Genomic DNA, 12,038 nt, shown 5'->3' with positions numbered 1-12,038 from the left:
CTGCCACACTCTTCCACCATGATGTCCTGCCTCACCCTGAGCCCTGAGGAATGGAGCCAGCCACTTACAGACTGAGACCTCTGAAACCATGAGCCCCTAAATAGACCTTTCCTCCTCTATAGTTGTTCTGCTCAGGTCTTTCAGTCACAGCAGCGAAAAAGCTGACTAAAACAGTTGTCATCTATGCTTTAGCTTGAAGAATGCTGTTGGGGATGTGTAGGTGCTGAGATTTTAAGACTATACTGTTAACATTTTGTTCTGGAGATTTACTCAAAGTTTTTGAAACTCAGGGGTGGTATTATCTCAAAATGTTCACCAAAATTCATGTGGTGAAATCTTGGCCCCCAAAGCAGCAGTGTTCAAGAGTGGGACCTTTGGAAAGTGATCAGGTTGTGAAGGCTTTAATAATTAATGGAGTGGCTTTGTGATCTACTCTGAGAGCTCTTTGGCTGGCTGGCCTGCTCTGTTTGGCCATGGGATGGAAGCTTCCACAATGTCATGTCCCAGTAGGAAGGCCTTCACTAGATCTTGGTAGACGGTGGTGCCATGCTCTCGGATGTCTCACCTTCCAGAAATGTGAGCCACAAAGCCCCTTCTCTTTATAAATTATCGAGTCTCACCTGAGACTGAGCAACAGAAAACAGACTAAGTCAGTGAGTGATGGGTTAATCCTTTTACAGTGTCTTCTGGCCATTTGTAAAAGTGGGACACATGAGACCCTGGGTTGGAAGCAATTTAGCTCAGCAGATATTGACGTTGAAGCAATATTTTGAGAAGGTGGTACAAGCTTTTGAAGAAAGAACAAGACTCAATGCAAGCACCTGAGTATAACCCCCTGTGGTTGGGTGGAGAAAAATAGAAATTTTAAGAAGGGAAACATTTTTTTAAAATCTATTTTGGGATCTCAAGTTCCTTGTGTAAAATGGAAGGAGGAATATAGTGAGGTGGCCCTTAATTTGTTTCCAGAACAGAAATGTTCATCCTCTTAAATTTACAGGATGGAAGCCAAGTTTATAAATTTCCCACTGTTTTCCATATTGGCATTTTTGAGTTATATTCTCATGTGATCCATGTTTTTAAATGTTTCTGGTGAATTTTGTTGGATAGTTTAGCATAACTTCATTTGATTTTTCTTTTCTTTTTTGTACTGAGGAATGAACCCAGAGGCTTTAACCACTGAGCCAGACTCCCAGTCCTTCCTTTTTATTTAGAGACAGAGTCTCACTAAGTTTCTAGGGCCTTGCTAAGTTGCTGAGCCTGGCTTTGAACTCAAGATCCTCCTGCCTCAGCCTCCAAATCACTGGTATTATAGGCGTGTGCCACTGCGCGTGACTTCATTTGATTTTTCTAATTGGTAAGCCTGGGTTTCCTCTGTTGCATTGTAAGTAAGTTGGCTTCACTGTGGACTCTTGTCTACAAAGAGGAAGACTCCTTTAGTCTGGGTTCAAGGAAGGTTTAAATAGCAGAATGAACTTTACTTTGCAGTCCTCTTCCTTCCTACAAGTGCTATTCTAGGAAATCCATATGATTATTTTTAAAAACATCTCTAAGCGTTTGGATGGTTTTAAAGCCCCATGTAGGTAAAATGCTGGTGGTCATATGAGTAGAGATAGGGATATGAGACAATGGAAAGGTCAGGTAACAGACATTGACTAAGGCAGCTTTTCCATGATCAAAATTGTACTTACACCTTTTGCTTTTGCCTTTTTTATTTTTATTTTTTGGTTCTGGGCCTCTGGGGATGTGCTCATGAACAGCCTGAAAACTCTCAGGGGTTCTGTCTTGCTGAAATCCCATGCTTTTTCTTTGCCATCCCTGCCGTGTCTGTACTCTTTCCAGCTTCTGGAAATGTGTTAAGTACTTGCACCTGCGGAAAACCCCGTTCCACCCACTCTCTTTTATTGTCTGTCACTCTGGGTCAAAAGCTGTGAAGAATAATTCAGGATGGCAGGGGACTATGTAGACAGGTTTTTAATCTAGTGTGATTTTCAAGACTGAATTAGTAGCCCATTCCTGGTTATTTCAGGTGCTTTTAGACTCAGAATGAAGAAACATTCACATGGTGTTGAGTGACAGACAATCCTGATCTCAGGCCGATGCTCAGAACTGGGATCACTGGCAATTTCCCTCAAATCAAGATAATCGGATATTCTTCTGCTATCTACGCCTACTAATTGACCATTGGACATGGTTTTGAACTTACTTGGCTAGGAGGTGAAAACCAAAACACAGCAGTGCTGGCTTGAGGGAAGTTTAAGTTTATTTGGTGAATTACAGTTATTCACCAAGTAATTGTACCTGTAGCAGAAGTTTCCGTTTACCTAAGTAGACTCAGTTTCCCTTCCTGTCTTAAATATAGTTCCCCCTCCTTTATTTATTTATTTATTTGCTTGTGGCAATGCTCTCTGGTATATTTCTAGCCGCCCATATAGTTAGGGTATCATCTGATACCGTTCTAGGATGTCAGCAGCAGTAATTGGATAGGGATTTTCTTGGAAAGATTGATTAAAAAGGGGATGATTCTGGTGACAAAACCCTGTTGCCCTCTGCTCTTCTTCCTGTTTGAAGGGAATAAGGTTTCAGGTACTCAGAGTGTGATCTAGAAGGAGCTCTAGGCAAATAGTTCCCTGCAGTCTCCTCACTCATGTGCAAGGGTAAAGCCAGAGGAGGGCAGAAGAGGGACAATCCCTTGGTCTGGGTAAAAGTGCTAATTTAGTCCAATTCCTGATTTGATATTCTCCACACAGGTATACATTTCCTGTTTAACTCATTTATGAAAACCAGATTTTATGGTAAAAGATTATTAGTAGGAAAAAGATTTTACATTATTTTAGATTATAGAAATGGTATCATACTGCAAATTAACCCCAAACTCTGAGTCAATTTCCTAAGATGTGGTCGAACACAGAAGAATACTATATATAACAAATAATCTGTCGTGTGAGGATGTAGAAATATTTAACACATCATTCCTTGGTCACCAAAAACTTGATATAGATATTAAAGTCCTTGCTTTGTAGGCAGTTAATGTGATCTTTTAGTGTTAGTAACACACAATTTGCATGACCACTTGCTTGGCACTAGAGCTCTTTTCTTGTGATTCTTATATCTTATCAAGAGGATAGTAACTGAGATTTTTAAAATGTACATTGTTTTGTTTAATATGTGGTACTGAGCTTTAAAGACAAATGTAGAGGAGAACATTTTTTCTTACATAAATATTGGTGAAAAATGTCATATTGACAGAGAAATACTATCAATCATGTTTGGGAATTGGTCAAAAGGTATTCTCCCAGGAAATGATTAACTGCCTACATTTCATTCAGAGAATTTCTGAAAAAAACATGTGTTTGTGGGTAGGAAGTATAGATTTTGAGTCTGGTGTTAGGATGATCATCCTTTAGTTTATTCCCACTTCAGCACTGTCTTAGCATCCCAACTTCAATACCTTCATGAAATTAGTCAGGAAAGGTTGTGGCAGGAAATGTAGATGGGTCAAACACTCTTCTCAGCAGTGTTTGAAAAGTGCTTATGAAGAGAAGGGAATTTTCAGACAGACAGGAATTCACCTTGTCCTGGACTCATGATAAGGGTTTTTCTAGCAACTCTGTTTTGCATCAGTATGATTCTTTTTAGGTCATTCTGAATATTAGAGAAATAGGCAATACCCTTTTTGCTATAGAACCAAGCCCACCAAATCCTTCCTTACCAATTACTAGCTTTGTGGCTTTTTGGGGAAGAAAACTGTAAAACTGTTGAGAAACATTTAACAGTCAAATTTCCAACATGAGAATAACATTGATGGTTTTCCTTTAAACCAATGGTTGCTCTTCTCTCTCTCTCTCTCTCTCTTTTTTTTTTTTTTTAGAAAGCCTGTGGGCTTCAGCACAGTGGGCCCATTTTTTTTTTTTTGAGAGAGAGAGAGAGAGAGGGAGAGAGAGAGAGAGAGAATTTTTTAATATTTATTTTTTAGTTCTCAGCAGACCCAACATCTTTGTGTGTGGTGCTGAGGATCGAACCCGGGCCGCGCGCATGCCAGGTGAGCGCGCTACCGCTTGAGCCACATCCCCAGCCCTGGTTGTTTTTCTCTTGCTTTTGGCATTTGGTAGAATCTTCCCTTTGACCTCAGGACCATGTCCAAGCTCACTCTGGTTTGTATCTTTTATGAGATGGTCAGCCAAGTGTGGCCCTGAAAGGAGATACAGGAGGAACTCAAAAACAAATTTTTTTTTATATTCACAGGTTGTAGAGACAGTCATGCCACCCAGGACCACATGAGAAAGACACCAGGTTGTAAGGAGGCATAAGATAGGAGCTAGCAGAAGATTTAGGCCAGAGTCTAAACTATGATTTCTGCAGAAAAGTCAAGGAAGGTCCTGGAAAACAGTGTAGGGTTGGCTAGTTTAAATAATTTCTGTGTGCTCTAAGCTCTAGGAGGAATCCCTAGTTTGACTAGCATCTGACTCTGAGATAATCCAGGTACAGAAAAACTAGTCCCTGGGATGTCAGAACCACATAGAGGAGATATTGTTCTTGATTAGTAGGTCTATCTACACAGTTACCTTTGAACCATGATCCTGGCTGATTCCTTTGTGAGCCCAGAAATGGGTAGTCTCTTCCAGCTGGAAAGCCCCCCCCCCCCACTTTTTTTTTAAATGTCAAAAACTATAACATATTATCATCATGCTATATAATGACATTTTGGCTAAAGAAAGATTTTATGTATGATGGTGGCCTCATATGATTATAAGGGAGCTAAAAAATTACTAGTGCCTAGTGTTGTGCTTTGAATATGAAGTGTCCCCCGAAGGCTCCCATTAATGCAGGAATATTCAGAGGAGAAATGACTAGATTATGAGCGCTGAAACCTAATGAGTCCCTCCCAGTTTGAATGGACTGACTGAGTGGTAACTGTGGGTAGGTGGGTTGTGGTTGGAGGAGGTGGGTCATTGGGGGCATGCCTTGGAGGGGTGCTTTTCTATAGTGCCATCCACCACCCCACCACTTCCTTGCTGTCATGAAGGGAGCAGCTTTTCGCCTCTGGGCTCTTCCACCATGATGTTTGTGCCTCACCTTGGTCCAGAGCAATGGAGTTGGCCGTATATAAACTGAGACCTCTGAAATGGTGATCCACAAATAAACTTTTCTTCCATTAAGTTGTTCTTGTCAGGTATTTTGGTCACGGTGATGAAAAAACTAACTAAAACATCTAGTGATCTAAGAAAAACACCCTAATGTCACATCATCACATGTTCCTCACATTTGTGGTGATGCTGGTGTAAGCTAAGCTGTTGTGTTGCCAGTAGTATAAATCAGAGCACGTTCAGTGCAGTATTTAATATTTGATAACGATAATGAACTGTTACTGGTTTATGTATTGACTATACTATATTTTTATCATTATTTCAGAGTGTACCCTTTCTACTTACTTAGAAAAAAAGTTTACAGCAAAGCAATATGCCTGGTTATGTCAGCAGCCATCTCATGCATCTCTCTCTCTCGCTCTCTCTTTTTTTTTTTAGGTTAGTTTTCTTTAATAGAGAATGGTATTCACTTTAGATTTTCACATGTAAGTTTTCTTTTTTAAATTTATTTTTTACATACATGACAATAGTGGAATGTATTACACCCATTATTACCCATCATGCGTCTCTTGTTGAACACTTCTCTTAATCAAGAAATCATGTTGAGTGACTGACCTATGTCATGTAGATTTGTGAAATACTCTATGATGTTTGCACAATGATAAAATCATTGAACAACTTATTTCTCAGAACATTTCCTCATTGTTAAAGGACGCATAACTGTATATGTAATACATTCCTGTTTTGGGACTGAGTCAATTCCTATTGAGCAGCTTCCAAGTCAAGCTCTTGAGCCGCAGAAGCTTATCTGGGAATTCTGTTGACCAGATATAATGTCCTGAATTTCAGTTGGTGTTTCTTCTTGTTGAGGTTGTATATCACTGGCTGCGGGGCAACTCCAGATCTAACCAGCTAAGAGCAAATTATTTTGCTTTTTGGTGGCCCAATTTCCTGATCATAGAAATTACTCTCTTGAAAGGTTTTCATGATGGTTGAGACGACTATTTGTCAAGCATGTAACACAGCACCTGGACTAAGTAGGTCTTCGAAAAGAATAACCTTAATTCATGTAGTAGTTATTAAGGAACTCTCTGTGCCAGGCACTCTACTAGAAATATCTCTTGAATAGAATCAGTTTCCACTCTAATGGGTCTTATATACTTAGGTATCACACTGCCTGAATGATGAGGGTAACACACTGTGATAAACAAGTAATTAGAAGCTCCATGGAAACATACGGGAAGGGCTCCAAACTCAAAGTTAGAAGCCCACGGCTCCCAGAGTAAAGGATGCCGAAGCTGTGGTCTGCGGAGTGAGTAGGGATGAGCCAGGCGAAGAAGAAGGAGGTGGTACCTGGCACTTCCAGGGGATTACAGAGATCAGGACAGTTGGAACCAAGAACAAGGCTAAGAATGAGAGATAAAGATGGAGAGGAAAGCAGGAGATCCATTAGTAAGTGACTTACCAGGTGGCAGGGATTTAAAACTTAATCCTAAAAGGGATATACAGCTGTCAAGGGTTTACAACCAGCAGATGGACATCATCTGAAGGGTCCAAAGTTTTGTCAAATGCTCCAAATCCAGGCCAAATAACCTAGAACTTGAGAGTTCCTGTGTGATTTACAACAGGCGCATCATCAGTGACTGTCATGAGAGCTGTTTTCAGAGGAGAGTGGGGACAGAGGCCAAATAACCTTGGGTAGTGCTATGAATAGGAAATGAGAAAATGGTTACAGCTTATCTGCAAAGTAGATGTCCCACATGAGAAGGGAGATTTATCTACTGTGATTTTTTTTTTTTTGGAAAATGTTGCATTAGGATTTAATCTAATTGTAGAATAATTTGAAATTGCTTCTGATCTTTTAAGAGGAAGGACAGTCAAAACTCCATGTTTAGTTCTGCATTTACCTTTGAACCATATTGTGCCTCATGATGGATCTGTTTAAAATTCTCATGAAACACTTTAAATTATATATGTATAATTTTATCAAAATGGAGTCTATTTTTCATGCAAAACTAAGAAGAACCAATAAAATAAAATTTAAAAATATTTTAAATTAAAAATATATATTAAAATATAAATATATTTCAAATGATGCTGGTGTAAACAAAGCTTTTGTATTTCCAGTTGCCCATAAAAGATGGTTTTATGTGGTGGTAACCCATAGTTACCACCCAATCAGTCCATTCAAACTAGGAGGGACTCATGTCCTGAATTTTTGCTGGTGTTACTACTTGTTGAGATTGTACAGGTTATAGCACTCATAATCTAGTCATTTCTTCTATGAATATTCCTGCATTAATGGGAGCTTTTGGGGGACACTTCATATCCAAAGCACAACACTAGGCAGTAGTAATTTTTTAACTCCCTTATAATCATATCAGACCACCATCATATAGAAAGTCAGTTTTTAGTCAAAATGTTATTATGTGGCATGATGGTAATATATTATAGTTTTTGACATTTTTTTAAACTTTCCATCTGGGAGAAACTACTCATTTTTGGGCTAACAAAGGGCTCAACTAGAATCATGGCTCAAAGGTAATTGTGCAGATATACTAAGTAATCATATATATATATATATATATATATATATATATATATATATATATATGTATATATATGCACATATATATTTTAAATTTTATTTTATTGGTTCTTCTTATTTATACATGACAATAGAATCCATTTTGGTAAAATTATACAAGTATAGGACATATCTTATTCTAATTAAGACCCTATACCTACAACTACTTTCATGGGATAACAAAGTCTACTATTACACAATTATGTTAATATCTTATAAATTCATCAACACTTTTTAAAAATAATTTTCATTTGTTGACATATCTTTATATTTTATTTTGTTCATTTATTTATATTCAGTGCTCAGGATCTAACCCAGTACCTCACACATGTGAGGCAAGTGCTCTACCACTGAGCCACAACCTCAGCCTTCATCAACACTTTTTAAAAAAATAAAATATGGCTGCCCACAGGATGTTATACCTGGATTTGGCACCATGATCACAGATTTCAGTTTGCAAGGGGAAACAATCTTTCAAATTAAACAACAATTTGAAACACACACACACATATGTAGATGTGTGTGTGTGTGTGTGTGTGTATATATATATATATATATATATATATATATATATATATATATATATATATATATTTAGTTGTTGATGGACCTTTATTTTATTTATCTATTTATATGCAGTGCTGAGAATTGAACCCATCTATAACCAAAACAACCATCCTAAAGATTTTCACAGATATATTACAAATAATAGTATGAAACAAACAAAAAGTCTGGCATAGTTCTTAAAGTTAAGTCTTACAATAAACTCTTAAATTGGCAGGACTATGTTGTTCTTTTTGGTATTTGTTTGTTTGTTTATTTATTTATTTGGGACTGGGGATTGAACCCAGAGGTGCTTAATCACTAAGCCACATCCCAAGCCCTTTTTATTTTTTATTTTGAGGGAGAGTCTCGCTAAGTTGCTCGGAGCCTCACTAAATTGCTAAGGCTGGCTTTGAACTTGCTATCCTCCTGCTTCAGCCTTCTGAGCCACTAGGATTACATATGTGCACCACTGCAACCAACTGGCATTGGTATTTTGAAATCCCAAATTTCTAAATAAAGTATGCTACAAACAACTATGTATTCACATAGGGAACTTACAATCTAAAGATAAATTTCCTTGAAATTTAACAGATTCTATGGCAACTGGGCAGCCTCTGCCTAGGGTGAAGACTAGTTAGATTTTTTAAAAACTTCTGACCTAGTTTAATGGTGCAGCTTTTATTTTTACCTATTGGTTTGTGTTAACAGTAAGTTTTAAAGACAGCTTGTTTCAACTGTTGCAGCATACTAAATCCCAGATAGAAAAAAGTAATCTTCATTCAATTTTCACCAGCCTCATTTCTATAATATTAAAATATCACACAGGCTATGCAGGATTTAGAGTCTATGAAAGACTAAAGTTCAAAGCAAACTCAATTTTGCTTACAGGAACATTGTAAACTGACAATTGCTGATGTTACCTGCCTTGGATAATCCGTATCATACAACAAAGTATTACATATTTATGTGTCTTACTGTTCTAGTAGATACATTCAAACAGCTAAAACATCTTAAAAATGCACCAAGTTTATGAGGTCTCAAACAAAACTTGAGTTTTCTGTACTTACTCATTTCAAATTTAAGTATTTTCTATGTATCACTTCTCTTGCAAACTGATCTATTTCCTTTTTTTTTTACAAATATATTTTTGGTGCATTATAATTATACATATTAGTGTGATTCCTTATAACATACTCATACATGAACACAATGTAATTTGGTCAATTTCATTCCCCAATCCTTTCTCTCTCTCTCCCCTCTTCCCTTACCCATTTCCCTTCCTGTACTCCACTGGTTCCCTTCTACTTTCATGAGATTCTCCCCCTGCCTTTTTTAAAGACCTTTTTTCCCCTCTCTAACTTCCACATATGAGAGAAAAATATGACCCTTGATTTTCTGAGTTGGGATTACTTTGCTTGACATATTGTTCTCAGGTTCCATTATTTTCTGGCAAATGACAACTTTGCCACATTTTCTTATTCATTCATTTGTACATGGGCACTTAGACTGTTTCACAATTTGGCTATTGTCAATTGTGCTTCTATAAACATGGGCATGCATGTATCTCCAACATAGTTTTGGTAGTATGATGACTTCAATTCTTTTGGATGAATACCAAGGAGTGGAATAGTTGGATCATATGTTGGTTATATGACTAGTCTTTTGAGGAACCTCCATATTGAGTTGCATAGTGGATGTACTGATTTACAATCCCACAAATAGTGTAGGTTTCCCTTTTGTGCTACATTTTCACCAACATTAATTATTATTATTATTATTATTATTATTGACTGCCATCCTAACTGGAGTGAGAAAAAAAATCTCAGTGTAGTTTGATTTGCATTTCCTTGATTACTAAAGATGCTTAGCATTTTCCCATATATTTTTTGGCCATTTTTTTTTAGAAGTACCTTTTTATTTCATTTGTCCATTTATTGACTGGGTTATTTGTGTTTTAGGAGTTAAGTTCTTTGAGTTCTTTATTTATTCTGTATACTAATCCTCTGTCAGAAGAGTAGCTGGCAAAGATACTCTGTAGGCTCTCTCTTTGCATTCTTTGCTATGGAAAAGGTTTTAATTTGATGACATCCCATTTATTAATTTCTGAGCTCGAGGAACCCTATCATGATAGCACTATATGTTGGATTGATGACCCTATGTTTTCTTCTAGCCCTTGCAAAGTTTCTGGTATAATTCCTAGGCCTTTGATCCACTTTGAGTTTCCTTTTGTTCAGGGTGAGAAATAGGGATCTAAGCTTCATTCATCTACATATAGATACATAGTTTTCCTGGCACAATTTGTTTAAAAGGCTGTCTTCTCCAACATAGTTTTGGTAACTTTGTCAAGGATCAGATGACTGTGCAGGTTTGTGTTTGTTTCACTTTGTACTCTGCTTCTTTGCTGATTTTAAAAATTAGCTCTATTTTCTTGTAGAGCTTTGTGGATCTTCTATGTATAGGATCATATCATCTGTGAACAGAGCCAATTTGACTTCTTCATTTCCTTCATTGTATCCCTTTTATTTCTCTTGCCTAATTTCTCTGACAAAAGTTCCAAGTATGATAATGGGCAGGAATTGTGAGAGTGAATATCCTTGTCTTGTTCCTAATTTTAGAGGAAATGCTTTCATTTTTTCATCACTCACTATAATGTTAGTTTGGGGCTTCTTATACATAGCCTTTGTTATATTGAGTGAGTTCCTTTTCTTCCTTTTTTTTTTTTTTAAATCATGATTAGGTGCTAAATTTTGCCAAAGGCTTTCTCTGCATCTATTGAGAAGATTATGAGTGGTGTTACATTTATTGATTTGTATATGTTGAACCACCATTGCATCCCTAGAATGAAATCAACTTGATCATGTTGTGTTACAATTTTCTTAACTGTGTTGTTGGGTACAGTTTGCTAATACTTTGTGAAGCATGTTTGTATCTATGTTTATCAGGGATATTGGTCTGTAATTTAATTCCTTAATGTGTCCTTTTCTGACTTTGGTATCAGTGTTATATTAGCTTTATAGAATGAATTTGAAAGTGTTCCATCCCTTTCTATTTGATGGGATAATTTGAGGAGCATTGGTATTAGTTTCTCTTTAAAGTTCTGGTAGAGCTTTCTAACTTGGGCCTGGCAGAATGGCTCCTGCAAAGAAGGGTGGCGAGAGGAAGAAGGGCCCTTCTGCCATCAACAAGGACGTGACCCGGGAATAGACCATCAACATTCACAAGCGGGTCCATGGAGTGGGCTTCAAGAAGAGTGCTCCTCGGGTACTCAAAGAAATCCGGAAATTTGCCATGAAGGAGATGGGAACTCCAGATGTGCGCATTGATACCAGGCTCAATAAAGCTGTCTGGGCCAAAGGACTAAGGAATGTCCCATATCATATTGGTGTGCGATTGTCCCGAAAACGTGAGAAGGATGAAGATTCACCAATCAAGCTCTATACTTTGGTAACCTATGTCCCCATTACCACGTTAAAAAATCTACAGACAGTCAACGTGGATGAGAACTAACTGCTGATAGTTAAATAAAGTTATAAAACTGTAAAAAATAAAAATTAAAAAAAAATAAAGTTCTGGTAGAATTCAGCTGACCCATTTCTTTGTTGGAAAGTTGTTTTTTTTTTTTCCTGCTTTAGTCTCATTGCTTGTTATTGGTCTCCTTAGGGTTTTTATTTCCTCTTGGCTCAATTTTGATTGGTCATATGTGTCTGGAAATTGATTTATTCTAGATTTTCTAATTTATTTCAGTACAAGTCTTTAAAACAGTCTCTAAGGATCCTCTAGATTTCTGTGATGTCTGTAGTGATATCTCCTTTTCCATCTCT

The 12,038-nt window shown here is 37.3% G+C and overlaps 1 pseudogene; it reads left to right on the top strand.

Moving 5' to 3' along the window:
* Positions 1-11,346: 11,346 nt before the first annotated feature.
* LOC114092910 (large ribosomal subunit protein eL31-like) lies at positions 11,347-11,724 on the top strand (annotated as a pseudogene).
* The last annotated feature ends 314 nt before the right edge of the window (positions 11,725-12,038 follow it).

Source organism: Marmota flaviventris, chromosome 7 (assembly GCF_047511675.1).
Source record: "Marmota flaviventris isolate mMarFla1 chromosome 7, mMarFla1.hap1, whole genome shotgun sequence".
NCBI classification, from domain to species: Eukaryota; Metazoa; Chordata; class Mammalia; order Rodentia; family Sciuridae; genus Marmota; species Marmota flaviventris.
The sequence above is the reverse complement of the archived record's forward strand: the minus strand, read 5'-3'. Positions and strand labels throughout refer to the sequence as shown.